This window comes from Schistocerca gregaria, chromosome 3 (assembly GCF_023897955.1).
Source record: "Schistocerca gregaria isolate iqSchGreg1 chromosome 3, iqSchGreg1.2, whole genome shotgun sequence".
Lineage (NCBI taxonomy): Eukaryota > Metazoa > Arthropoda > Insecta > Orthoptera > Acrididae > Schistocerca > Schistocerca gregaria.
The window spans coordinates 20,177,283-20,203,101 of record NC_064922.1 but is presented as its reverse complement, the minus strand read 5'-3'; the positions used below and the strand labels follow the sequence as shown (position 1 = coordinate 20,203,101).

Below are 25,819 nucleotides of genomic sequence, written 5' to 3'. Positions count from 1 at the left end.
TATTACGAATGCAAATTCCGTCTGTTTTGAACGTCTTAAATTCAAAGGGCGGTCACAAATTGGTCCATTTCACTCCTTGTCGACAATCACACAGCACCTGAGGTAACAAGCACATCTCGAGCCCCATTGTGCTCTCCATTGTTCATGCCAACTCAGTGCCTCGCTCTTTGCTACTGCGTAAAACTCTTGTCGTCCAACTGCAAAACACTGGGACACAATTAGTTTCCGCGTCCCCTTTGCACTGATCGTACTACGAAACGCTCCCCAAACTTGGCAATCACCCAAGCAGATGACTTTTCCGACTTTACACGACGCTCACGCAACGCTCACGCTAGTGACAGCCTTATTTATAGTTCGACGTCGCGCCAAAGCGAATGAGCACATTTCGCCTACGGCTTAGGCCACTCTTCTAGTGTGGCTGCTCTGTGTCTGCAGGTAGCGAGGGGCTGCAAGCTTGCTACGGCATCTGTTATCAGCAGTCACAACCAGCAACACCAGTAGCAGCCGACTGCACGCAAAGAATAGGAACGTGCAGTGGGATTTACGTGAAATCGGCGCAATTGTGGATGCTAATCGTTCGCTTGTATCTGCCTACACACCTCTGCCGGTTGGGAATTATTCCACTTGTATCGCAAGGTGCGCATGTAGGTGTGTTAAAAATTCTGGAGGCGCTGGGTATCGATCCCAGTACCTCTCGCACGCTAAGCGAGCGCTCTACCATCTGAGCTACGCCCACCCCCCCGATAACTAGTAGTGCTACATACAGTCATATCAACGTCACAGACCCTTGCACTCCCATTATTCCGCAGACAAACACTACTCTCTATGTATCAGTGAGGGTGTCTTTCAGGTTTCATGCATTCTGTATCGAATCGTAGTTGGCCACAATGAAAGTGGCACGCATAACGTCGAAAATAGAGTTCAGACACCGCTCTGAGTAAGACGAACGTGTTGTCCACCTCTAGACTTCAATGACGTTAAGCCGTGATACCTAAGACAGATCTGCACTCGATGACACCACGATAACAGCCGGTCCCCACACTTACATCTTGCTCTCCTTATGACAGTATACATCATATCAGTCTGTGACGGTGGTTTTGCAACTTCTTGCGTGCGTTTATGTTCGCCGCGACCAACACTTACCATGCACTGACCACAAAATATGGAGGAGCCGGGGCTTGAACCCGAGACCGTTTACACGCTAAGCGAACGATCTGCCAACTGAGCTACAGCTACACAAACGACCAAACCTGGCTATTCTCCATTCTTTGCGACTCTGATGTGCACGGACACGATGGTTGGTTGGTTTGTAGCGGCGAAGGTACCAGAATACAAAGGCGCGGACACGTTCATATACACAAGAGTTCCAAGTAGTTTCGATGCTCTGGTATTACGAATGCAAATTCCGTCTGTTTTGAACGTCTTAAATTGAAAGGGCGGTCACAAATTGGTCCATTTCACTCCTTGTCGACAATCACACAGCACCTGAGGTAACAAGCACATCTCGAGCCCCATTGTGCTCTCCATTGTTCATGCCAACTCAGTGCCTCGCTCTTTGCTACTGCGTAAAACTCTTGTCGTCCAACTGCAAAACACTGGGACACAATAAGTTTCCGCGTCCCCTTTGCACTGATCGTACTACGAAACGCTCCCCAAACTTGGCAATCACCCATGCAGATGACTTTTCCGACTTTACACGACGCTCACGCAACGCTCACGCTAGTGACAGCCTTATTTATAGTTCGACGTCGCGCCAAAGCGAATGAGCACATTTCGCCTACGGCTTAGGCCACTCTTCTAGTGTGGCTGCTCTGTGTCTGCAGGTAGCGAGGGGCTGCAAGCTTGCTACGGCATCTGTTATCAGCAGTCACAACCAGCAACACCAGTAGCAGCCGACTGCACGCAAAGAATAGGAACGTGCAGTGGGATTTACGTGAAATCGGCGCAATTGTGGATGCTAATCGTTCGCTTGTATCTGCCTACACACCTCTGCCGGTTGGGAATTATTCCACTTGTATCGCAAGGTGCGCATGTAGGTGTGTTAAAAATTCTGGAGGCGCTGGGTATCGATCCCAGTACCTCTCGCACGCTAAGCGAGCGCTCTACCATCTGAGCTACGCCCACCCCCCCGATAACTAGTAGTGCTACATACAGTCATATCAACGTCACAGACCCTTGCACTCCCATTATTCCGCAGACAAACACTACTCTCTATGTATCAGTGAGGGTGTCTTTCAGGTTTCGTGCATTCTGTATCGAATCGTAGTTGGCCACAATGAAAGTGGCACGCATAACGTCGAAAATAGAGTTCAGACACCGCTCTGAGTAAGACGAACGTGTTGTCCACCTCTAGACTTCAATGACGTTAAGCCGTGATACCTAAGACAGATCTGCACTCGATGACACCACGATAACAGCCGGTCCCCACACTTACATCTTGCTCTCCTTATGACAGTATACATCATATCAGTCTGTGACGGTGGTTTTGCAACTTCTTGCGTGCGTTTATGTTCGCCGCGACCAACACTTACCATGCACTGACCACAAAACATGGAGGAGCCGGGGCTTGAACCCGAGACCGTTCACACACTAAGCGAACGATCTGCCAACTGAGCTACAGCTACACACACGACCAAGGCTGGGTATTCTCCATTCTTTGCGATTCTGATGTGCACGGACACGATGGTTGGTTGGTTTGTAGCGGCGAAGGTACCAGAATACAAAGGCGCGGACACGTTCATATACACAAGAGTTCCAAGTAGTTTCGATGCTCTGGTATTACGAATGCAAATTCCGTCTGTTTTGAACGTCTTAAATTGAAAGGGCGGTCACAAATTGGTCCATTTCTCTCCTTGTCCACAATCACACAGCACCTGAGGTAACAAGCACATCTCGAGCCCCATTGTGCTCTCCATTGTTCATGCCAACTCAGTGCCTCGCTCTTTGCTACTGCGTAAAACTCTTGTCGTCCAACTGCAAAACACTGGGACACAATAAGTTTCCGCGTCCCCTTTGCACTGATCGTACTACGAAACGCTCCCCAAACTTGGCAGTCACATATGCAGATGACTTTTCCGACTTTACACGACGCTCACGCTAGTGACAGCCTTATTTATAGTTCGACGTCGCGCCAAAGCGAATGAGCACATTTCGCCTACGGCTTAGGCCGCTTTTCTAGTGTGGCTGCTCTGTGTCTGCAGGCAGCGAGGGGCTGCAAGCTTCCTGTGTTCGCACCTATATCACCTGTGCTTCCTTGTCAGAGACAGACTATCGCAAAACATACAACTCACTCCATGAATTGATTGCTACGGCATCTGTTATCAGCAGTCACAACCAGCAACACCAGTAGCAGCCGACTGCACGCAAAGAATAGGAACGTGCAGTGGGATTTACGTGAAATCGGCGCAATTGTGGATGCTAATCGTTCGCTTGTATCTGCCTACACACCTCTGCCGGTTGGGAATTATTCCACTTGTATCGCAAGGTGCGCATGTAGGTGTGTTAAAAATTCTGGAGGCGCTGGGTATCGATCCCAGTACCTCTCGCACGCTAAGCGAGCGCTCTACCATCTGAGCTACGCCCACCCTCCCGATAACTAGTAGTGCTACATACAGTCATATCAACGTCACAGACCCTTGCACTCCCATTATTCCGCAGACAAACACTACTCTCTATGTATCAGTGAGGGTGTCTTTCAGGTTTCTTGCATTCTGTATCGAATCGTAGTTGGCCACAATGAAAGTGGCACGCATAACGTCGAAAATAGAGTTCAGACACCGCTCTGAGTAAGACGAACGTGTTGTCCACCTCTAGACTTCAATGACGTTAAGCCGTGATACCTAAGACAGATCTGCACTCGATGACACCACGATAACAGCCGGTCCCCACACTTACATCTTGCTCTCCTTATGACAGTATACATCATATCAGTCTGTGACGCTGGTTTTGCAACTTCTTGCGTGAGTTTATGTTCGCCGCGACCAACACTTACCATGCACTGACCACAAAACATGGAGGAGCCGGGCTTGAACCCGAGACCGTTCACACGCTAAGCGAACGATCTGCCAACTGAGCTACAGCTACACACACGACCAAGCCTGGCTATTCTCCATTCTTTGCGACTCTGATGTGCACGGACACGACGGTTGGTTGGTTTGTAGCGGCGAAGGTACCAGAATACAAAGGCGCGGACACGTTCATATACACAAGAGTTCCAAGTAGTTTCGATGCTCTGGTATTACGAATGCAAATTCCGGCTGTTTTGAACGTCTTAAATTGAAAGGGCGGTCACAAATTGGTCCATTTCACACCTTGTCGACAATCACACAGCACCTGAGGTAACAAGCACATCTCGAGCCCCATTGTGCTCTCCATTGTTCATGCCAAGTCAGTGCCTTGCTCTTTGCTACTGCGTAAAATTCTTGTCGTCCAACTGCAAAACACTTGGACACAATAAGTTTCCGCGTCCCCTTTGCACTGATGGTACTACGAAACGCTCCCCAAACTTGGCAATCACCCATGCAGATGACTTTTCCGACTTTACACGACGCTCACGCAACGCTCACGCTAGTGACAGCCTTATTTATAGTTCGACGTCGCGCCAAAGCGAATGAGCACATTTCGCCTACGGCTTAGGCCGCTCTTCTAGTGTGGCTGCTCTGTGTCTGCAGGCAGCGAGGGGCTGCAAGCTTCCTGTGTTCGCACCTATATCACCTGTGCTTCCTTGTCAGAGACAGACTATCGCAAAACATACAACTCACTCCATGAATTGATTGCTACGGCATCTGTTATCAGCAGTCACAACCAGCAATACCAGTAGCAGCCGACTGCACGCAAAGAATAGGAACGTGCAGTGGGATTTACGTGAAATCGGCGCAATTGTGGATGCTAATCGTTCGCTTGTATCTGCCTACACACCTCTGCCGGTTGGGTATTATTCCACTTGTATCGCAAGGTGCGCATGTAGGTGTGTTAAAAATTCTGGAGGCGCTGGGTATCGATCCTAGTACCTCTCGCACGCTAAGCGAGCGCTCTACCATCTGAGCTACGCCCACCCTCCCGATAACTTGCAGTGCTACATACAGTCATATCGACGTCACAGACCCTTGCACTCCCATTATTCCGCAGACAAACACTACTCTCTATGTATCAGTGAGGGTGTCTTTCAGGTTTCGTGCATTCTGTATCGAATCGTAGTTGGCCACAATGAAAGTGGCATGCATAACGTCGAAATTAGAGTTCAGACACCGCTCTGAGTAAGACGAACGTGTTGTCCACCTCTAGACTTCAATGACGTTAAGCCGTGATACCTAAGACAGATCTGCACTCGATGACACCAGGATAACAGCCGGTCCCCACACTTACATCTTGCTCTCCTTATGACAGTATACATCATATCAGTCTGTGACGCTGGATTTGCAACTTCTTGCGTGCGTTTATGTTCGCCGCGACCAACACTTACCATGAACTGACCACAAAACATGGAGGAGCCGGGGCTTGAACCCGAGACCGTTCACACGCTAAGCGAACGATCTGCCAACTGAGCTACAGCTACACACACGACCAAGCCTGGCTATTCTCCATTCTTTGCGATTCTGATGTGCACGGACACGATGGTTGGTTGGTTTGTAGCGGCGAAGGTACCAGAATACAAAGGCACGGACACGTTCATATACACAAGAGTTCCAAGTAGTTTCGATGCTCTGGTATTACGAATGCAAATTCCGTCTGTTTTGAACGTCTTAAATTGAAAGGGCGGTCACAAATTGGTCCATTTCACTCCTTGTCGACAATCACACAGCACCTGAGGTAACAAGCACATCTCGAGCCCCATTGTGCTCTCCATTGTTCATGCCAAGTCAGTTCCTCGCTCTTTGCTACTGCGTAAAATTCTTGTCGTCCAACTGCAAAACACTTGGACACAATAAGTTTCCGCGTCCCCTTTGCACTGATCGTACTACGAAACGCTCCCCAAACTTGGCAATCACCCATGCAGATGACTTTTCCGACTTTACACGACGCTCACGCAACGCTCACGCTAGTGACAGCCTTATTTATAGTTCGACGTCGCGCCAAAGCGAATGAGCACATTTCGCCTACGGCTTAGGCCACTCTTCTAGTGTGGCTGCTCTGTGTCTGCAGGCAGCGAGGGGCTGCAAGCTTCCTGTGTTCGCACCTATATCACCTGTGCTTCCTTGTCAGAGACAGACTATCGCAAAACATACAACTCACTCCATGAATTGATTGCTACGGCATCTGTTATCGGCAGTCACAACCAGCAACACCAGTAGCAGCCGACTGCACGCAAAGAATAGGAACGTGCAGTGGGATTTACGTGAAATCGGCGCAATTGTGGATGCTAATCGTTCGCTTGTATCTGCCTACACACCTCTGCCGGTTGGGAATTATTCCACTTGTATCGCAAGGTGCGCATGTAGGTGTGTTAAAAATTCTGGAGGCGCTGGGTATCGATCCCAGTACCTCTCGCACGCTAAGCGAGCGCTCTACCATCTGAGCTACGCCCACCCTCCCGATAACTAGTAGTGCTACATACAGTCATATCAACGTCACAGACCCTTGCACTCCCATTATTCCGCAGACAAACACTACTCTCTATGTATCAGTGAGGGTGTCTTTCAGGTTTCGTGCATTCTGCATCGAATCGTAGTTGGCCACAATTAAAGTGGCACGCATAACGTCGAAAATAGAGTTCAGACACCGCTCTGAGTAAGATGAACGTGTTGTCCACCTCTAGACTTCAATGACGTTAAGCCGTGATACCTAAGACAGATCTGCACTCGATGACACCACGGTAACAGCCGGTCCACACACTTACATCTTGCTCTCCTTATGACAGTATACATCATATCAGTCTGTGACGCTGGTTTTGCAGCTTCTTGCGTGCGTTTATGTTCGCCGCGACCAACACTTACCATGCACTGACCACAAAACATGGAGGAGCCGGGGCTTGAACCCGAGACCGTTCACACGCTAAGCGAACGATCTGCCAACTCAGCTACAGCTACACACACGACCAAGCCTGGCTATTCTCCATTCTTTGCGACTCTGATGTGCACGGACACGATGGTTGGTTGGTTTGTAGAGGCGAAGGTACCAGAATACAAAGGCGCGGACACGTTCATATACACAAGAGTTCCAAGTAGTTTCGATGCTCTGGTATTACGAATGCAAATTCCGTCTGTTTTGAACGTCTTAAATTGAAAGGGCGGTCACAAATTGGTCCATTTCACTCCTTGTCGACAATCACACAGCACCTGAGGTAACAAGCACATCTCGAGCCCCATTGTGCTCTCCATTGTTCATGCCAACTCAGTGCCTCGCTCTTTGCTACTGTGTAAAACTCTTGTCGTCCAACTGCAAAACACTGGGACACAACAAGTTTCCGCGTCCCCTTTGCACTGATCGTACTACGAAACGCTCCCCAAACTTGGCAATCACCCATGCAGATGACTTTTCCGACTTTACACGACGCTCACGCTAGTGACAGCCTTATTTATTGTTCGACGTCGCGCCAAAGCGAATGAGCACATTTCGCCTACGGCTTAGGCCGCTCTTCTAGTGTGGCTGCTCTGTGTCTGCAGGCAGCGAGGGGCTGCAAGCTTCCTGTGTTCGCACCTATATCACCTGTGCTTCCTTGTCAGAGACAGACTATCGCAAAACATACAACTCACTCCATGAATTGATTGCTACGGCATCTGTTATCAGCAGTCACAACCAGCAACACCAGTAGCAGCCGACTGCACGCAAAGAATAGGAACGTGCAGTGGGATTTACGTGAAATCGGCGCAATTGTGGATGCTAATCGTTCGCTTGTATCTGCCTACACACCTCTGCCGGTTGGGAATTATTCCACTTGTATCGCAAGGTGCGCATGTAGGTGTGTTAAAAATTCTGGAGGCGCTGGGTATCGATCCCAGTACCTCTCGCACGCTAAGCGAGCGCTCTACCATCTGAGCTACGCCCACCCTCCCGATAACTAGTAGTGCTACATACAGTCATATCAACGTCACAGACCCTTGCACTCCCATTATTCCGCAGACAAACACTACTCTCTATGTATCAGTGAGGGTGTCTTTCAGGTTTCTTGCATTCTGTATCGAATCGTAGTTGGCCACAATGAAAGTGGCACGCATAACGTCGAAAATAGAGTTCAGACACCGCTCTGAGTAAGACGAACGTGTTGTCCACCTCTAGACTTCAATGACGTTAAGCCGTGATACCTAAGACAGATCTGCACTCGATGACACCACGATAACAGCCGGTCCCCACACTTACATCTTGCTCTCCTTATGACAGTATACATCATAACAGTCTGTGACGCTGGTTTTGCAACTTCTTGCGTGCGTTTATGTTCGCCGCGACCAACACTTACCATGCACTGACCACAAACCATGGAGGAGCCGGGGCTTGAACCCGAGACCGTTCACATGCTAAGCGAACGATCTGCCAACTGAGCTACAGCTACACACACGACCAAGCCTGGCTATTCACCATTCTTTGCGATTCTGATGTGCACGGACACGATGGTTGGTTGGTTTGTAGCGGCGAAGGTACCAGAATACAAAGGCACGGACACGTTCATATACACAAGAGTTCCAAGTAGTTTCGATGCTCTGGTATTACGAATGCAAATTCCGTCTGTTTTGAACGTCTTAAATTGAAAGGGCGGTCACAAATTGGTCCATTTCACTCCTTGTCGACAATCACACAGCACCTGAGGTAACAAGCACATCTCGAGCCCCATTGTGCTCTCCATTGTTCATGCCAACTCAGTGCCTCGCTCTTTGCTACTGTGTAAAACTCTTGTCGTCCAACTGCAAAACACTGGGACACAACAAGTTTCCGCGTCCCCTTTGCACTGATCGTACTACGAAACGCTCCCCAAACTTGGCAATCACCCATGCAGATGACTTTTCCGACTTTACACGACGCTCACGCTAGTGACAGCCTTATTTATTGTTCGACGTCGCGCCAAAGCGAATGAGCACATTTCGCCTACGGCTTAGGCCGCTCTTCTAGTGTGGCTGCTCTGTGTCTGCAGGCAGCGAGGGGCTGCAAGCTTCCTGTGTTCGCACCTATATCACCTGTGCTTCCTTGTCAGAGACAGACTATCGCAAAACATACAACTCACTCCATGAATTGATTGCTACGGCATCTGTTATCAGCAGTCACAACCAGCAACACCAGTAGCAGCCGACTGCACGCAAAGAATAGGAACGTGCAGTGGGATTTACGTGAAATCGGCGCAATTGTGGATGCTAATCGTTCGCTTGTATCTGCCTACACACCTCTGCCGGTTGGGAATTATTCCACTTGTATCGCAAGGTGCGCATGTAGGTGTGTTAAAAATTCTGGAGGCGCTGGGTATCGATCCCAGTACCTCTCGCACGCTAAGCGAGCGCTCTACCATCTGAGCTACGCCCACCCTCCCGATAACTAGTAGTGCTACATACAGTCATATCAACGTCACAGACCCTTGCACTCCCATTATTCCGCAGACAAACACTACTCTCTATGTATCAGTGAGGGTGTCTTTCAGGTTTCTTGCATTCTGTATCGAATCGTAGTTGGCCACAATGAAAGTGGCACGCATAACGTCGAAAATAGAGTTCAGACACCGCTCTGAGTAAGACGAACGTGTTGTCCACCTCTAGACTTCAATGACGTTAAGCCGTGATACCTAAGACAGATCTGCACTCGATGACACCACGATAACAGCCGGTCCCCACACTTACATCTTGCTCTCCTTATGACAGTATACATCATATCAGTCTGTGACGCTGGTTTTGCAACTTCTTGCGTGCGTTTATGTTCGCCGCGACCAACACTTACCATGCACTGACCACAAACCATGGAGGAGCCGGGGCTTGAACCCGAGACCGTTCACATGCTAAGCGAACGATCTGCCAACTGAGCTACAGCTACACACACGACCAAGCCTGGCTATTCACCATTCTTTGCGATTCTGATGTGCACGGACACGATGGTTGGTTGGTTTGTAGCGGCGAAGGTACCAGAATACAAAGGCACGGACACGTTCATATACACAAGAGTTCCAAGTAGTTTCGATGCTCTGGTATTACGAATGCAAATTCCGTCTGTTTTGAACGTCTTAAATTGAAAGGGCGGTCACAAATTGGTCCATTTCACTCCTTGTCGACAATCACACAGCACCTGAGGTAACAAGCACATCTCGAGCCCCATTGTGCTCTCCATTGTTCATGCCAAGTCAGTGCCTCGCTCTTTGCTACTGCGTAAAATTCTTGTCGTCCAACTGCAAAACACTTGGACACAATAAGTTTCCGCGTCCCCTTTGCACTGATCGTGCTACGAAACGCTCCCCAAACTTGGCAATCACCCATGCAGATGACTTTTCCGACTTTACACGACGCTCACGCTAGTGACAGCCTTATTTATAGTTCGACGTCGCGCCAAAGCGAATGAGCACATTTCGCCTACGGCTTAGGCCGCTCTTCTAGTGTGGCTGCTCTGTGTCTGCAGGCAGCGAGGGGCTGCAAGCTTCCTGTGTTCGCACCTATATCACCTGTGCTTCCTTGTCAGAGACAGACTATCGCAAAACATACAACTCACTCCATGAATTGATTGCTACGGCATCTGTTATCAGCAGTCACAACCAGCAACACCAGTAGCAGCCGACTGCACGCAAAGAATAGGAACGTGCAGTGGGAGTTACGTGAAATCGGCGCAATTGTGGATGCTAATCGTTCGCTTGTATCTGCCTACACACCTCTGCCGGTTGGGAATTATTCCACTTGTATCGCAAGGTGCGCATGTAGGTGTGTTAAAAATTCTGGAGGCGCTGGGTATCGATCCCAGTACCTCTCGCACCATCTGAGCTACGCCAACCCCCCCGATAACTAGTAGTGCTACATACAGTCATATCAACGTCACAGACCCTTGCACTCCCATTATTCCGCAGACAAACACTACTCTCTATGTATCAGTGAGGGTGTCTTTCAGGTTTCTTTCATTCTGTATTGAATCGTAGTTGGCCACAATGAAAGTGGCACGCATAACGTCGAAAATAGAGTTCAGACACCGCTCTGAGTAAGACGAACGTGTTGTCCACCTCTAGACTTCAATGACGTTAAGCCGTGATACCTAAGACAGATCTGCACTCGATGACACCACGATAACAGCCGGTCCCCACACTTACACCTTGCTCTCCTTATGACAGTATACATCATATCAGTCTGTGACGGTGGTTTTGCAACTTCTTGCGTGCGTTTATGTTCGCCGCGACCAACACTTACCATGCACTGACCACAAAACATGGAGAAGCCAGGGCTTGAACCCGAGACCGTTCACACGCTAAGCGAACGATCTGCCAACTGAGCTACAGCTACACACACGACCAAGCCTGGTTATTCTCCATTCTTTGGGACTCTGATGTCCACGGACACGATGGTTGGTTGGTTTGTAGCGGCGAAGGTACCAGAATACAAAGGCGCGGACACGTTCATATACACAAGAGTTCCAAGTAGTTTCGATGCTCTGGTATTACGAATGCAAATTCCGTCTGTTTTGAACGTCTTAAATTGAAAGGGCGGTCACAAATTGGTCCATTTCACTCCTTGTCCACAATCACACAGCACCTGAGGTAACAAGCACATCTCGAGCCCCATTGTGCTCTCCATTGTTCATGCCAACTCAGTGCCTCGCTCTTTGCTACTGCGTAAAATTCTTGTCGTCCAACTGCAAAACACTTGGACACAATAAGTTTCCGCGTCCCCTTTGCACTGATCGTACTACGAAACGCTCCCCAAACTTGGCAATCACCCAAGCAGATGACTTTTCCGACTTTACACGACGCTCACGCTAGTGACAGCCTTATTTATAGTTCGACGTCGCGCCAAAGCGAATGAGCACATTTCGCCTACGGCTTAGGCCGCTCTTCTAGTGTGGCTGCTCTGTGTCTGCAGGTAGCGACGGGCTGCAAGCTTCCTGTGTTCGCACCTATATCACCTGTGCTTCCTTGTCAGAGACAGACTATCGCAAAACATACAACTCACTCCATGAATTGATTGCTACGGCATCTGTTATCAGCAGTCACAACCAGCAACACCAGTAGCAGCCGACTGCACGCAAAGAATAGGAACGTGCAGTGGGATTTACGTGAAATCGGCGCAATTGTGGATGCTAATCGTTGGCTTGTATCTGCCTACACACCTCTGCCGGTTGGGAATTATTCCACTTGTATCGCAAGGTGCGCATGTAGGTGTGTTAAAAATTCTGGAGGCGCTGGGTATCGATCCCAGCTACATACAGTCATATCAACGTCACAGACCCTTGCACTCCCATTATTCCGCAGACAAACACTACTCTCTATGTATCAGTGAGGGTGTCTTTCAGGTTTCGTGCATTCTGTATCGAATCGTAGTTGGCCACAATTAAAGTGGCACGCATAACGTCGAAAATAGAGTTCAGACACCGCTCTGAGTAAGACGAACGTGTTGTCCACCTCTAGACTTCAATGACGTTAAGCCGTGATACCTAAGACAGATCTGCACTCGATGACACCACGATAACAGCCGGTCCCCACACTTACATCTTGCTCTCCTTATGACAGTATACATCATATCAGTCTGTGACGGTGGTTTTGCAACTTCTTGCGTGCGTTTATGTTCGCCGCGACCAACAATTACCATGCACTGACCACAAAACATGGAGGAGCCGGGGCTTGAACCCGAGACCGTTCACACGCTAAGCGAACGATCTGCCAACTGAGTTACAGCAACACACACGACCAAGCCTGGCTATTCTCCATTCTTTGCGACTCTGATGTGCACGGACACGATGGTTGGTTGGTTTGTAGCGGCGAAGGTACCAGAATACAAAGGCGCGGACACGTTCATATACACAAGAGTTCCAAGTAGTTTCGATGCTCTGGTATTACGAATGCAAATTCCGTCTGTTTTGAACGTCTTAAATTGAAAGGGCGGTCACAAATTGGTCCATTTCACTCCTTGTCGACAATCACACAGCACCTGAGGTAACAAGCACATCTCGAGCCCCATTGTGCTCTCCATTGTTCATGCCAACTCAGTGCCTCGCTCTTTGCTACTGCGTAAAACTCTTGTCGTCCAACTGCAAAACACTGGGACACAATAAGTTTCCGCGTCCCCTTTGCACTGATCGTACTACGAAACGCTCCCCAAACTTGGCAGTCACCCATGCAGATGACTTTTCCGACTTTACACGACGCTCACGCTAGTGACAGCCTTATTTATAGTTCGACGTCGCGCCAAAGCGAATGAGCACATTTCGCCTACGGCTTAGGCCGCTCTTATAGTGTGGCTGCTCTGTGTCTGCAGGTAGCGAGGGGCTGCAAGCTTCCTGTGTTCGCACCTATATCACCTGTGCTTCCTTGTCAGAGACAGACTATCGCAAAACATACAACTCACTCCATGAATTGATTGCTACGGCATCTGTTACCAGCAGTCACAACCAGCAACACCAGTAGCAGCCGACTGCACGCAAAGAATAGGACGTGCAGTGGGATTTACGTGAAATCGGCGCAATTGTCGATGCTAATCGTTCGCTTGTATCTGCCTACACACCTCTGCCGGTTGGGAATTATTCCACTTGTATCGCAAGGTGCGCATGTAGGTGTGTTGAAAATTCTGGAGACGCTGGGTATCGATCCCAGTACCTCTCGCACCATCTGAGCTACGCCAACCCCCCCGATAACTAGTAGTGCTACATACAGTCATATCAACGTCACAGACCCTTGCACTCCCATTATTCCGCAGACAAACACTACTCTCTATGTATCAGTGAGGGTGTCTTTCAGGTTTCGTGCATTCTGTATTGAATCGTAGGTGGCCACAATGAAAGTGGCACGCATAACGTCGAAAATAGAGTTCAGACACCGCTCTGAGTAAGACGAACGTGTTGTCCACCTCTAGACTTCAATGACGTTAAGCCGTGATACATAAGACAGATCTGCACTCGATGACACCACGATAACAGCCGGTCCCCACACTTACACCTTGCTCTCCTTATGACAGTATACATCATATCAGTCTGTGACGCTGGTTTTGCAACTTCTTGCGTGCGTTTATGTTCGCCGCGACCAACACTTACCATGCACTGACCACAAAACATGGAGAAGCCAGGGCTTGAACCCGAGACCGTTCACACGCTAAGCGAACGATCTGCCAACTGAGCTACAGCTACACACACGACCAAGCCTGGCTATTCTCCATTCTTTGGGACTCTGATGTGCACGGACACGATGGTTGGTTGGTTTGTAGCGGCGAAGGTACCAGAATACAAAGGCGCGGACACGTTCATATACACAAGAGTTCCAAGTAGTTTCGATGCTCTGGTATTACGAATGCAAATTCCGTCTGTTTTGAACGTCTTAAATTGAAAGGGCGGTCACAAATTGGTCCATTTCACTCCTTGTCGACAATCACACAGCACCTGAGGTAACAAGCACATCTCGAGCCCCATTGTGCTCTCCATTGTTCATGCCAACTCAGTGCCTCGCTCTTTGCTACTGTGTAAAACTCTTGTCGTCCAACTGCAAAACACTGGGACACAACAAGTTTCCGCGTCCCCTTTGCACTGATCGTACTACGAAACGCTCCCCAAACTTGGCAATCACCCATGCAGATGACTTTTCCGACTTTACACGACTCTCACGCTAGTGACAGCCTTATTTATAGTTCGACGTCGCGCCAAAGCGAATGAGCACATTTCGCCTACGGCTTAGGCCGCTCTTCTAGTGTGGCTGCTCTGTGTCTGCAGGCAGCGAGGGGCTGCAAGCTTCCTGTGTTCGCACCTATATCACCTGTGCTTCCTTGTCAGAGACAGACTATCGCAAAACATACAACTCACTCCATGAATTGATTGCTACGGCATCTGTTATCAGCAGTCACAACCAGCAACACCAGTAGCAGCCGACTGCACGCAAAGAATAGGAACGTGCAGTGGGATTTACGTGAAATCGGCGCAATTGTGGATGCTAATCGTTCGCTTGTATCTGCCTACACACCTCTGCCGGTTGGGAATTATTCCACTTGTATCGCAAGGTGCGCATGTAGGTGTGTTAAAAATTCTGGAGGCGCTGGGTATCGATCCCAGTACCTCTCGCACGCTAAGCGAGCGCTCTACCATCTGAGCTACGCCCACCCTCCCGATAACTAGTAGTGCTACATACAGTCATATCAACGTCACAGACCCTTGCACTCCCATTATTCCGCAGACAAACACTACTCTCTATGTATCAGTGAGGGTGTCTTTCAGGTTTCTTGCATTCTGTATCGAATCGTAGTTGGCCACAATGAAAGTGGCACGCATAACGTCGAAAATAGAGTTCAGACACCGCTCTGAGTAAGACGAACGTGTTGTCCACCTCTAGACTTCAATGACGTTAAGCCGTGATACCTAAGACAGATCTGCACTCGATGACACCACGATAACAGCCGGTCCCCACACTTACATCTTGCTCTCCTTATGACAGTATACATCATATCAGTCTGTGACGCTGGTTTTGCAACTTCTTGCGTGCGTTTATGTTCGCCGCGACCAACACTTACCATGCACTGACCACAAACCATGGAGGAGCCGGGGCTTGAACCCGAGACCGTTCACACGCTAAGCGAACGATCTGCCAACTGAGCTACAGCTACACACACGACCAAGCCTGGCTATTCTCCATTCTTTGCGATTCTGATGTGCACGGACACGATGGTTGGTTGGTTTGTAGCGGCGAAGGTACCAGAATACAAAGGCGCGGACACGTTCATATACACAAGAGTTCCAAGTAGTTTCGATGCTCTGGTATTACGAATGCAAATTCCGTCTGTTTTGAACGTCTTAAATTGAAAGGGCGGTCACAAATTGGTCCATTTCACTCCTTGTCGACAATCACACAGCACCTGAGGTAACAAGCACATCTCGAGCCCCATTGTGCTCTCCATTGTTCATGCCAACTCAGTGCCTCGCTCTTTGCTACTGCGTAAAACTCTTGTCGTCCAACTGCAAAACACTGGGACACAATAAGTTTCCGCGTCCCCTTTGCACTGATCGTACTACGAAACGCTCCCCAAACTTGGCAGTCACCCATGCAGATGACTTTTCCGACTTTACACGACGCTCACGCTAGTGACAGCCTTATTTATAGTTCGACGTCGCGCCAAAGCGAATGAGCACATTTCGCCTACGGCTTAGGCCGCTCTTATAGTGTGGCTGCTCTGTGTCTGCAGGTAGCGAGGGGCTGCAAGCTTCCTGTGTTCGCACCTATATCACCTGTGCTTCCTTGTCAGAGACAGACTATCGCAAAACATACAACTCACTCCATGAATTGATTGCTACGGCATCTGTTACCAGCAGTCACAACCAGCAACACCAGTAGCAGCCGACTGCACGCAAAGAATAGGACGTGCAGTGGGATTTACGTGAAATCGGCGCAATTGTCGATGCTAATCGTTCGCTTGTATCTGCCTACACACCTCTGCCGGTTGGGAATTATTCCACTTGTATCGCAAGGTGCGCATGTAGGTGTGTTGAAAATTCTGGAGACGCTGGGTATCGATCCCAGTACCTCTCGCACCATCTGAGCTACGCCAACCCCCCCGATAACTAGTAGTGCTACATACAGTCATATCAACGTCACAGACCCTTGCACTCCCATTATTCCGCAGACAAACACTACTCTCTATGTATCAGTGAGGGTGTCTTTCAGGTTTCGTGCATTCTGTATTGAATCGTAGGTGGCCACAATGAAAGTGGCACGCATAACGTCGAAAATAGAGTTCAGACACCGCTCTGAGTAAGACGAACGTGTTGTCCACCTCTAGACTTCAATGACGTTAAGCCGTGATACATAAGACAGATCTGCACTCGATGACACCACGATAACAGCCGGTCCCCACACTTACACCTTGCTCTCCTTATGACAGTATACATCATATCAGTCTGTGACGCTGGTTTTGCAACTTCTTGCGTGCGTTTATGTTCGCCGCGACCAACACTTACCATGCACTGACCACAAAACATGGAGAAGCCAGGGCTTGAACCCGAGACCGTTCACACGCTAAGCGAACGATCTGCCAACTGAGCTACAGCTACACACACGACCAAGCCTGGCTATTCTCCATTCTTTGGGACTCTGATGTGCACGGACACGATGGTTGGTTGGTTTGTAGCGGCGAAGGTACCAGAATACAAAGGCGCGGACACGTTCATATACACAAGAGTTCCAAGTAGTTTCGATGCTCTGGTATTACGAATGCAAATTCCGTCTGTTTTGAACGTCTTAAATTGAAAGGGCGGTCACAAATTGGTCCATTTCACTCCTTGTCGACAATCACACAGCACCTGAGGTAACAAGCACATCTCGAGCCCCATTGTGCTCTCCATTGTTCATGCCAACTCAGTGCCTCGCTCTTTGCTACTGTGTAAAACTCTTGTCGTCCAACTGCAAAACACTGGGACACAACAAGTTTCCGCGTCCCCTTTGCACTGATCGTACTACGAAACGCTCCCCAAACTTGGCAATCACCCATGCAGATGACTTTTCCGACTTTACACGACTCTCACGCTAGTGACAGCCTTATTTATAGTTCGACGTCGCGCCAAAGCGAATGAGCACATTTCGCCTACGGCTTAGGCCGCTCTTCTAGTGTGGCTGCTCTGTGTCTGCAGGCAGCGAGGGGCTGCAAGCTTCCTGTGTTCGCACCTATATCACCTGTGCTTCCTTGTCAGAGACAGACTATCGCAAAACATACAACTCACTCCATGAATTGATTGCTACGGCATCTGTTATCAGCAGTCACAACCAGCAACACCAGTAGCAGCCGACTGCACGCAAAGAATAGGAACGTGCAGTGGGATTTACGTGAAATCGGCGCAATTGTGGATGCTAATCGTTCGCTTGTATCTGCCTACACACCTCTGCCGGTTGGGAATTATTCCACTTGTATCGCAAGGTGCGCATGTAGGTGTGTTAAAAATTCTGGAGGCGCTGGGTATCGATCCCAGTACCTCTCGCACGCTAAGCGAGCGCTCTACCATCTGAGCTACGCCCACCCTCCCGATAACTAGTAGTGCTACATACAGTCATATCAACGTCACAGACCCTTGCACTCCCATTATTCCGCAGACAAACACTACTCTCTATGTATCAGTGAGGGTGTCTTTCAGGTTTCTTGCATTCTGTATCGAATCGTAGTTGGCCACAATGAAAGTGGCACGCATAACGTCGAAAATAGAGTTCAGACACCGCTCTGAGTAAGACGAACGTGTTGTCCACCTCTAGACTTCAATGACGTTAAGCCGTGATACCTAAGACAGATCTGCACTCGATGACACCACGATAACAGCCGGTCCCCACACTTACATCTTGCTCTCCTTATGACAGTATACATCATATCAGTCTGTGACGCTGGTTTTGCAACTTCTTGCGTGCGTTTATGTTCGCCGCGACCAACACTTACCATGCACTGACCACAAACCATGGAGGAGCCGGGGCTTGAACCCGAGACCGTTCACACGCTAAGCGAACGATCTGCCAACTGAGCTACAGCTACACACACGACCAAGCCTGGCTATTCTCCATTCTTTGCGATTCTGATGTGCACGTACACGATGGTTGGTTGGTTTGTAGCGGCGAAGGTACCAGAATACAAAGGCACGGACACGTTCATATACACAAGAGTTCCAAGTAGTTTCGATGCTCTGGTATTACGAATGCAAATTCCGTCTGTTTTGAACGTCTTAAATTGAAAGGGCGGTCACAAATTGGTCCATTTCACTCCTTGTCGACAATCACACAGCACCTGAGGTAACAAGCACATCTCGAGCCCCATTGTGCTCTCCATTGTTCATGCCAAGTCAGTGCCTCGCTCTTTGCTACTGCGTAAAATTCTTGTCGTCCAACTGCAAAACACTTGGACACAATAAGTTTCCGCGTCCCCTTTGCACTGATCGTACTACGAAACGCTCCCCAAACTTGGCAATCACCCATGCAGATGACTTTTCCGACTTTACACGACGCTCACGCTAGTGACAGCCTTATTTATAGTTCGACGTCGCGCCAAAGCGAATGAGCACATTTCGCCTACGGCTTAGGCCGCTCTTCTAGTGTGGCTGCTCTGTGTCTGCAGGCAGCGAGGGCTGCAAGCTTCCTGTGTTCGCACCTATATCACCTGTGCTTCCTTGTCAGAGACAGACTATCGCAAAACATACAACTCACTCCATGAATTGATTGCTACGGCATCTGTTATCAGCAGTCACAACCAGCAACACCAGTAGCAGCCGACTGCACGCAAAGAATAGGAACGTGCAGTGGGATTTACGTGAAATCGGCGCAATTGTGGATGCTAATCGTTCGCTTGTATCTGCCTACACACCTCTGCCGGTTGGGAATTATTCCACTTGTATCGCAAGGTGCGCATGTAGGTGTGTTAAAAATTCTGAAGGTGCTGGGTATCGATCCCAGTACCTCTCGCACGCTAAGCGAGCGCTCTACCATCTGAGCTACGCCCACCCTCCCGATAACTAGTAGTGCTACATACAGTCATATCAACGTCACAGACCCTTGCACTCCCATTATTCCGCAGACAAACACTACTCTCTATGTATCAGTGAGGGTGTCTTTCAGGTTTCGTGCATTCTGTATCGAATCGTAGTTGGCCACAATTAAAGTGGCACGCATAACGTCGAAAATAGAGTTCAGACACCGCTCTGAGTAAGACGAACGTGTTGTCCACCTCTAGACTTCAATGACGTTAAGCCGTGATACCTAAGACAGATCTGCACTCGATGACACCACGATAACAGCCGGTCCCCACACTTACATCTTGCTCTCCTTATGACAGTATACATCACATCAGTCTGTGACGCTGGTTTTGCAACTTCTTGCGTGCGTTTATGTTCGCCGCGACCAACACTTACCATGCACTGACCACAAAACATGGAGGAGCCGGGGCTTGAACCCGAGACCGTTCACACGCTAAGCGAACGATCTGCCAACTGAGCTACAGCTACACACACGACCAAGCCTGGCTATTCTCCATTCTTTGGGACTCTGATGTGCACGGACACGATGGTTGGTTGGTTTGTAGCGGCGAAGGTACCAGAATACAAAGGCGCGGACACGTTCATATACACAAGAGTTCCAAGTAGTTTCGATGCTCTGGTATTACGAATGCAAATTCCGTCTGTTTTGAACGTCTTAAATTGAAAGGGCGGTCACAAATTGGTCCATTTCACTCCTTGTCGACAATCACACAGCACCTGAGGTAACAAGCACATCTCGAGCCCCATTGTGCTCTCCATTGTTCATGCCAACTCAGTGCCTCGCTCTTTGCTACTGTGTATTACTCTTGTCGTCCAACTGCAAAACACTGGGACACAACAAGTTTCCGCGTCCCCTTTGCACTGATCGTACTACGAAACGCTCCCCAAACTTGGCAATCACCCATGCAGATGACTTTTCCGACTTTACACGACGCTCACGCTAGTGACAGCCTTATTTATAGTTCGACGTCGCGCCAAAGCGAATGAGCACATTTCGCCTACGGCTTAGGCCGCTCTTCTAGTGTGGCTGCTCTGTGTGTGCAGGTAGCGAGGGGCTGCAAGCTTCCTGTGTTCGCACCTATATCACCTGTGCTTCCTTGTCAGAGACAGACTATCGCAAAACATACAACTCACTCCATGAATTGATTGCTACGGCATCTGTTATCAGCAGTCACAACCAGCAACACCAGTAGCAGCCGACTGCACGCAAAGAATAGGAACGTGCAGTGGGAGTTACGTGAAATCGGCGCAATTGTGGATGCTAATCGATCGCTTGTATCTGCCTACACACCTCTGCCGGTTGGGAATTATTCCACTTGTATCGCAAGGTGCGCATGTAGGTGTGTTAAAAATTCTGGAGGCGCTGGGTATCGATCCCAGTACCTCTCGCACCATCTGAGCTACGCCAACCCCCCCGATAACTAGTAGTGCTACATACAGTCATATCAACGTCACAGACCCTTGCACTCCCATTATTCCGCAGACAAACACTACTCTCTATGTATCAGTGAGGGTGTCTTTCAGGTTTCGTGCATTCTGTATTGAATCGTAGTTGGCCACAATGAAAGTGGCACGCATAACGTCGAAAATAGAGTTCAGACACCGCTCTGAGTAAGACGAACGTGTTGTCCACCTCTAGACTTCAATGACGTTAAGCCGTGATACCTAAGACAGATCTGCACTCGATGACACCACGATAACAGCCGGTCCCCACACTTACACCTTGCTCTCCTTATGACAGTATACATCATATCAGTCTGTGACGGTGGTTTTGCAACTTCTTGCGTGCGTTTATGTTCGCCGCGACCAACACTTACCATGCACTGACCACAAAACATGGAGAAGCCAGGGCTTGAACCCGAGACCGTTCACACGCTAAGCGAACGATCTGCCAACTGAGCTACAGCTACACACACGACCAAGCCTGGCTATTCTCCATTCTTTGGGACTCTGATGTGCACGGACACGATGGTTGGTTGGTTTGTAGCGGCGAAGGTACCAGAATACAAAGGCGCGGACACGTTCATATACACAAGAGTTCCAAGTAGTTTCGATGCTCTGGTATTACGAATGCAAATTCCGTCTGTTTTGAACGTCTTAAATTGAAAGGGCGGTCACAAATTGGTCCATTTCACTCCTTGTCCACAATCACACAGCACCTGAGGTAACAAGCACATCTCGAGCCCCATTGTGCTCTCCATTGTTCATGCCAACTCAGTGCCTCGCTCTTTGCTACTGCGTAAAATTCTTGTCGTCCAACTGCAAAACACTTGGACACAATAAGTTTCCGCGTCCCCTTTGCACTGATCGTACTACGAAACGCTCCCCAAACTTGGCAATCACCCAAGCAGATGACTTTTCCGACTTTACACGACGCTCACGCTAGTGACAGCCTTATTTATAGTTCGACGTCGCGCCAAAGCGAATGAGCACATTTCGCCTACGGCTTAGGCCGCTCTTCTAGTGTGGCTGCTCTGTGTCTGCAGGTAGCGAGGGGCTGCAAGCTTCCTGTGTTCGCACCTATATCACCTGTGCTTCCTTGTCAGAGACAGACTATCGCAAAACATACAACTCACTCCATGAATTGATTGCTACGGCATCTGTTATCAGCAGTCACAACCAGCAACACCAGTAGCAGCCGACTGCACGCAAAGAATAGGAACGTGCAGTGGGATTTACGTGAAATCGGCGCAATTGTGGATGCTAATCGTTGGCTTGTATCTGCCTACACACCTCTGCCGGTTGGGAATTATTCCACTTGTATCGCAAGGTGCGCATGTAGGTGTGTTAAAAATTCTGGAGGCGCTGGGTATCGATCCCAGCTACATACAGTCATATCAACGTCACAGACCCTTGCACTCCCATTATTCCGCAGACAAACACTACTCTCTATGTATCAGTGAGGGTGTCTTTCAGGTTTCGTGCATTCTGTATCGAATCGTAGTTGGCCACAATGAAAGTGGCACGCATAACGTCGAAAATAGAGTTCAGACACCGCTCTGAGTAAGACGAACGTGTTGTCCACCTCTAGACTTCAATGACGTTAAGCCGTGATACCTAAGACAGATCTGCACTCGATGACACCACGATAACAGCCGGTCCCCACACTTACATCTTGCTCTCCTTATGACAGTATACATCATATCAGTCTGTGACGGTGGTTTTGCAACTTCTTGCGTGCGTTTATGTTCGCCGCGACCAACAATTACCATGCACTGACCACAAAACATGGAGGAGCCGGGGCTTGAACCCGAGACCGTTCACACGCTAAGCGAACGATCTGCCAACTGAGTTACAGCTACACACACGACCAAGCCTGGCTATTCTCCATTCTTTGCGACTCTGATGTGCACGGACACGATGGTTGGTTGGTTTGTAGCGGCGAAGGTACCAGAATACAAAGGCGCGGACACGTTCATATACACAAGAGTTCCAAGTAGTTTCGATGCTCTGGTATTACGAATGCAAATTCCGTCTGTTTTGAACGTCTTAAATTGAAAGGGCGGTCACAAATTGGTCCATTTCACTCCTTGTCGACAATCACACAGCACCTGAGGTAACAAGCACATCTCGAGCCCCATTGTGCTCTCCATTGTTCATGCCAACTCAGTGCCTCGCTCTTTGCTACTGCGTAAAACTCTTGTCGTCCAACTGCAAAACACTGGGACACAATAAGTTTCCGCGTCCCCTTTGCACTGATCGTACTACGAAACGCTCCCCAAACTTGGCAGTCACCCATGCAGATGACTTTTCCGACTTTACACGACGCTCACGCTAGTGACAGCCTTATTTATAGTTCGACGTCGCGCCAAAGCGAATGAGCACATTTCGCCTACGGCTTAGGCCGCTCTTATAGTGTGGCTGCTCTGTGTCTGCAGGTAGCGAGGGGCTGCAAGCTTCCTGTGTTCGCACCTATATCACCTGTGCTTCCTTGTCAGAGACAGACTATCGCAAAACATACAACTCACTCCATGAATTGATTGCTACGGCATCTGTTACCAGCAGTCACAACCAGCAACACCAGTAGCAGCCGACTGCACGCAAAGAATAGGACGTGCAGTGGGATTTACGTGAAATCGGCGCAATTGTCGATGCTAATCGTTCGCTTGTATCTGCCTACACACCTCTGCCGGTTGGGAATTATTCCACTTGTATCGCAAGGTGCGCATGTAGGTGTGTTGAAAATTCTGGAGGCGCTGGGTATCGATCCCAGCACCTCTCGCACGCTAAGCGAGCGCTCTACCATCTGAGCTACGCCAACCCCCCGGATAACTAGTAGTGCTACATACAGTCATATCAACGTCACAGACCCTTGCACTCCCATTATTCCGCAGACAAACACTACTCTCTATGTATCAGTGAGGGTGTCTTTCAGGTTTTTGTGTTTCTGTATCGAATCGTAGTTGGCCACAATGAAAGTGGCACGCATAACGTCGAAAATAGAGTTCAGACACCGCTCTGAGTAAGACGAACGTGTTGTCCACCTCTAGACTTCAATGACGTTAAGCCGTGATACCTAAGACAGATCTGCACTCGATGACACCACGATAACAGCCGGTCCACACACTTACATCTTGCTCTCCTTATGACAGTATACATCATATCAGTCTGTGACGCTGGTTTTGCAACTTCTTGCGTGCGTTTATGTTCGCCGCGACCAACACTTACCATGCACTGCCACAAAACATGGAGGAGCCGGGGCTTGAACCCGAGACCGTTCACACGCTAAGCGAACGATCTGCCAACTGAGTTACAGCTACACACAAGACCAAGCCTGGCTATTCTCCATTCTTTGCGACTCTGATGTGCACGGACACGATGGTTGGTTGGTTTGTAGCGGCGAAGGTACCAGAATACAAAGGCGCGGACACGTTCATATACACAAGAGTTCCAAGTAGTTTCGATGCTCTGGTATTACGAATGCAAATTCCGTCTGTTTTGAACGTCTTAAATAAAGGGCGGTCACAAATTGGTCCATTTCTCTCCTTGTCCACAATCACACAGCACCTGAGGTAACAAGCACATCTCGAGCCCCATTGTGCTCTCCATTGTTCATGCCAACTCAGTGCCTCGCTCTTTGCTACTGCGTAAAACTCTTGTCGTCCAACTGCAAAACACTGGGACACAATAAGTTTCCGCGTCCCCTTTGCACTGATCGTACTACGAAACGCTCCCCAAACTTGGCAATCACCCAAGCAGATGACTTTTCCGACTTTACACGACGCTCGCGCAACGCTCACGCTAGTGACAGCCTTATTTATAGTTCGACGTCGCGCCAAAGCGAATGAGCACATTTCGCCTACGGCTTAGGCCGCTCTTCTGGTGTGGCTGCTCTGTGTCTGCAGGTAGCGAGGGGCTGCAAGCTTCCTGTGTTCGCACCTATATCACCTGTGCTTCCTTGTCAGAGACAGACTATCGCAAAACATACAACTCACTCCATGAATTGATTGCTACGGCATCTGTTATCAGCAGTCACAACCAGCAACACCAGTAGCAGCCGACTGCACGCAAAGAATAGGAACGTGCAGTGGGATTTACGTGAAATCGGCGCAATTGTGGATGCTAATCGTTCGCTTGTATCTGCCTACACACCTCTGCCGGTTGGGAATTATTCCACTTGTATCGCAAGGTGCGCATGTAGGTGTGTTAAAAATTCTGGAGGCGCTGGGTATCGATCCCAGCACCTCTCGCACGCTAAGCGAGCGCTCTACCATCTGAGCTACGCCCACCCCCCCGATAACTAGTAGTGCTACATACAGTCATATCAACGTCACAGACCCTTGCACTCCCATTATTCCGCAGACAAACACTACTCTCTATGTATCAGTGAGGGTGTCTTTCAGGTTTCGTGCATTCCGTATCGAATCGTAGTTGGCCATAATGAAAGTGGCACGCATAACGTCGAAAATAGAGTTCAGACACCGCTCTGAGTAAGACGAACGTGTTGTCCACCTCTAGACTTCAATGACGTTAAGCCGTGATACCTAAGACAGATCTGCACTCGATGACACCACGATAACAGCCGGTCCCCACACTTACATCTTGCTCTCCTTATGACAGTATACATCATATCAGTCTGTGACGCTGGTTTTGCAACTTCTTGCGTGCGTTTATGTTCGCCGCGACCAACACTTACCATGCACTGCCACAAAACATGGAGGAGCCGGGGCTTGAAGCCGAGACCGTTCACACGCTAAGCGAACGATCTGCCAACTGAGTTACAGCTACACACAAGACCAAGCCTGGC

General features: G+C 49.1%; 10 non-coding genes across 10 annotated transcripts; all 10 read right to left on the bottom strand.

The window, feature by feature from the left end:
* Positions 1-663: 663 nt before the first annotated feature.
* Trnaa-agc (transfer RNA alanine (anticodon AGC)) lies at positions 664-737 on the bottom strand. The gene has a single exon. It is a non-coding gene; the product is annotated as a tRNA-Ala (tRNA).
* Positions 738-2,051: 1,314 nt separating this feature from the next.
* On the bottom strand, positions 2,052-2,125 carry Trnaa-agc (transfer RNA alanine (anticodon AGC)). The gene has a single exon. It is a non-coding gene; the product is annotated as a tRNA-Ala (tRNA).
* A 1,386-nt stretch (positions 2,126-3,511) lies between these two features.
* Trnaa-agc (transfer RNA alanine (anticodon AGC)) lies at positions 3,512-3,585 on the bottom strand. The gene has a single exon. It is a non-coding gene; the product is annotated as a tRNA-Ala (tRNA).
* Positions 3,586-6,452: 2,867 nt separating this feature from the next.
* Positions 6,453-6,526, bottom strand: Trnaa-agc (transfer RNA alanine (anticodon AGC)). Its single transcript has one exon. It is a non-coding gene; the product is annotated as a tRNA-Ala (tRNA).
* Positions 6,527-7,912: 1,386 nt separating this feature from the next.
* On the bottom strand, positions 7,913-7,986 carry Trnaa-agc (transfer RNA alanine (anticodon AGC)). The gene has a single exon. It is a non-coding gene; the product is annotated as a tRNA-Ala (tRNA).
* A 1,386-nt stretch (positions 7,987-9,372) lies between these two features.
* On the bottom strand, positions 9,373-9,446 carry Trnaa-agc (transfer RNA alanine (anticodon AGC)). The gene has a single exon. It is a non-coding gene; the product is annotated as a tRNA-Ala (tRNA).
* Positions 9,447-15,107: 5,661 nt separating this feature from the next.
* Trnaa-agc (transfer RNA alanine (anticodon AGC)) lies at positions 15,108-15,181 on the bottom strand. The gene has a single exon. It is a non-coding gene; the product is annotated as a tRNA-Ala (tRNA).
* Positions 15,182-18,008: 2,827 nt separating this feature from the next.
* Trnaa-agc (transfer RNA alanine (anticodon AGC)) lies at positions 18,009-18,082 on the bottom strand. Its single transcript has one exon. It is a non-coding gene; the product is annotated as a tRNA-Ala (tRNA).
* Positions 18,083-23,760: 5,678 nt separating this feature from the next.
* On the bottom strand, positions 23,761-23,836 carry Trnaa-agc (transfer RNA alanine (anticodon AGC)). The gene has a single exon. It is a non-coding gene; the product is annotated as a tRNA-Ala (tRNA).
* A 1,392-nt stretch (positions 23,837-25,228) lies between these two features.
* Trnaa-agc (transfer RNA alanine (anticodon AGC)) lies at positions 25,229-25,302 on the bottom strand. Its single transcript has one exon. It is a non-coding gene; the product is annotated as a tRNA-Ala (tRNA).
* Positions 25,303-25,819: the final 517 nt, after the last annotated feature.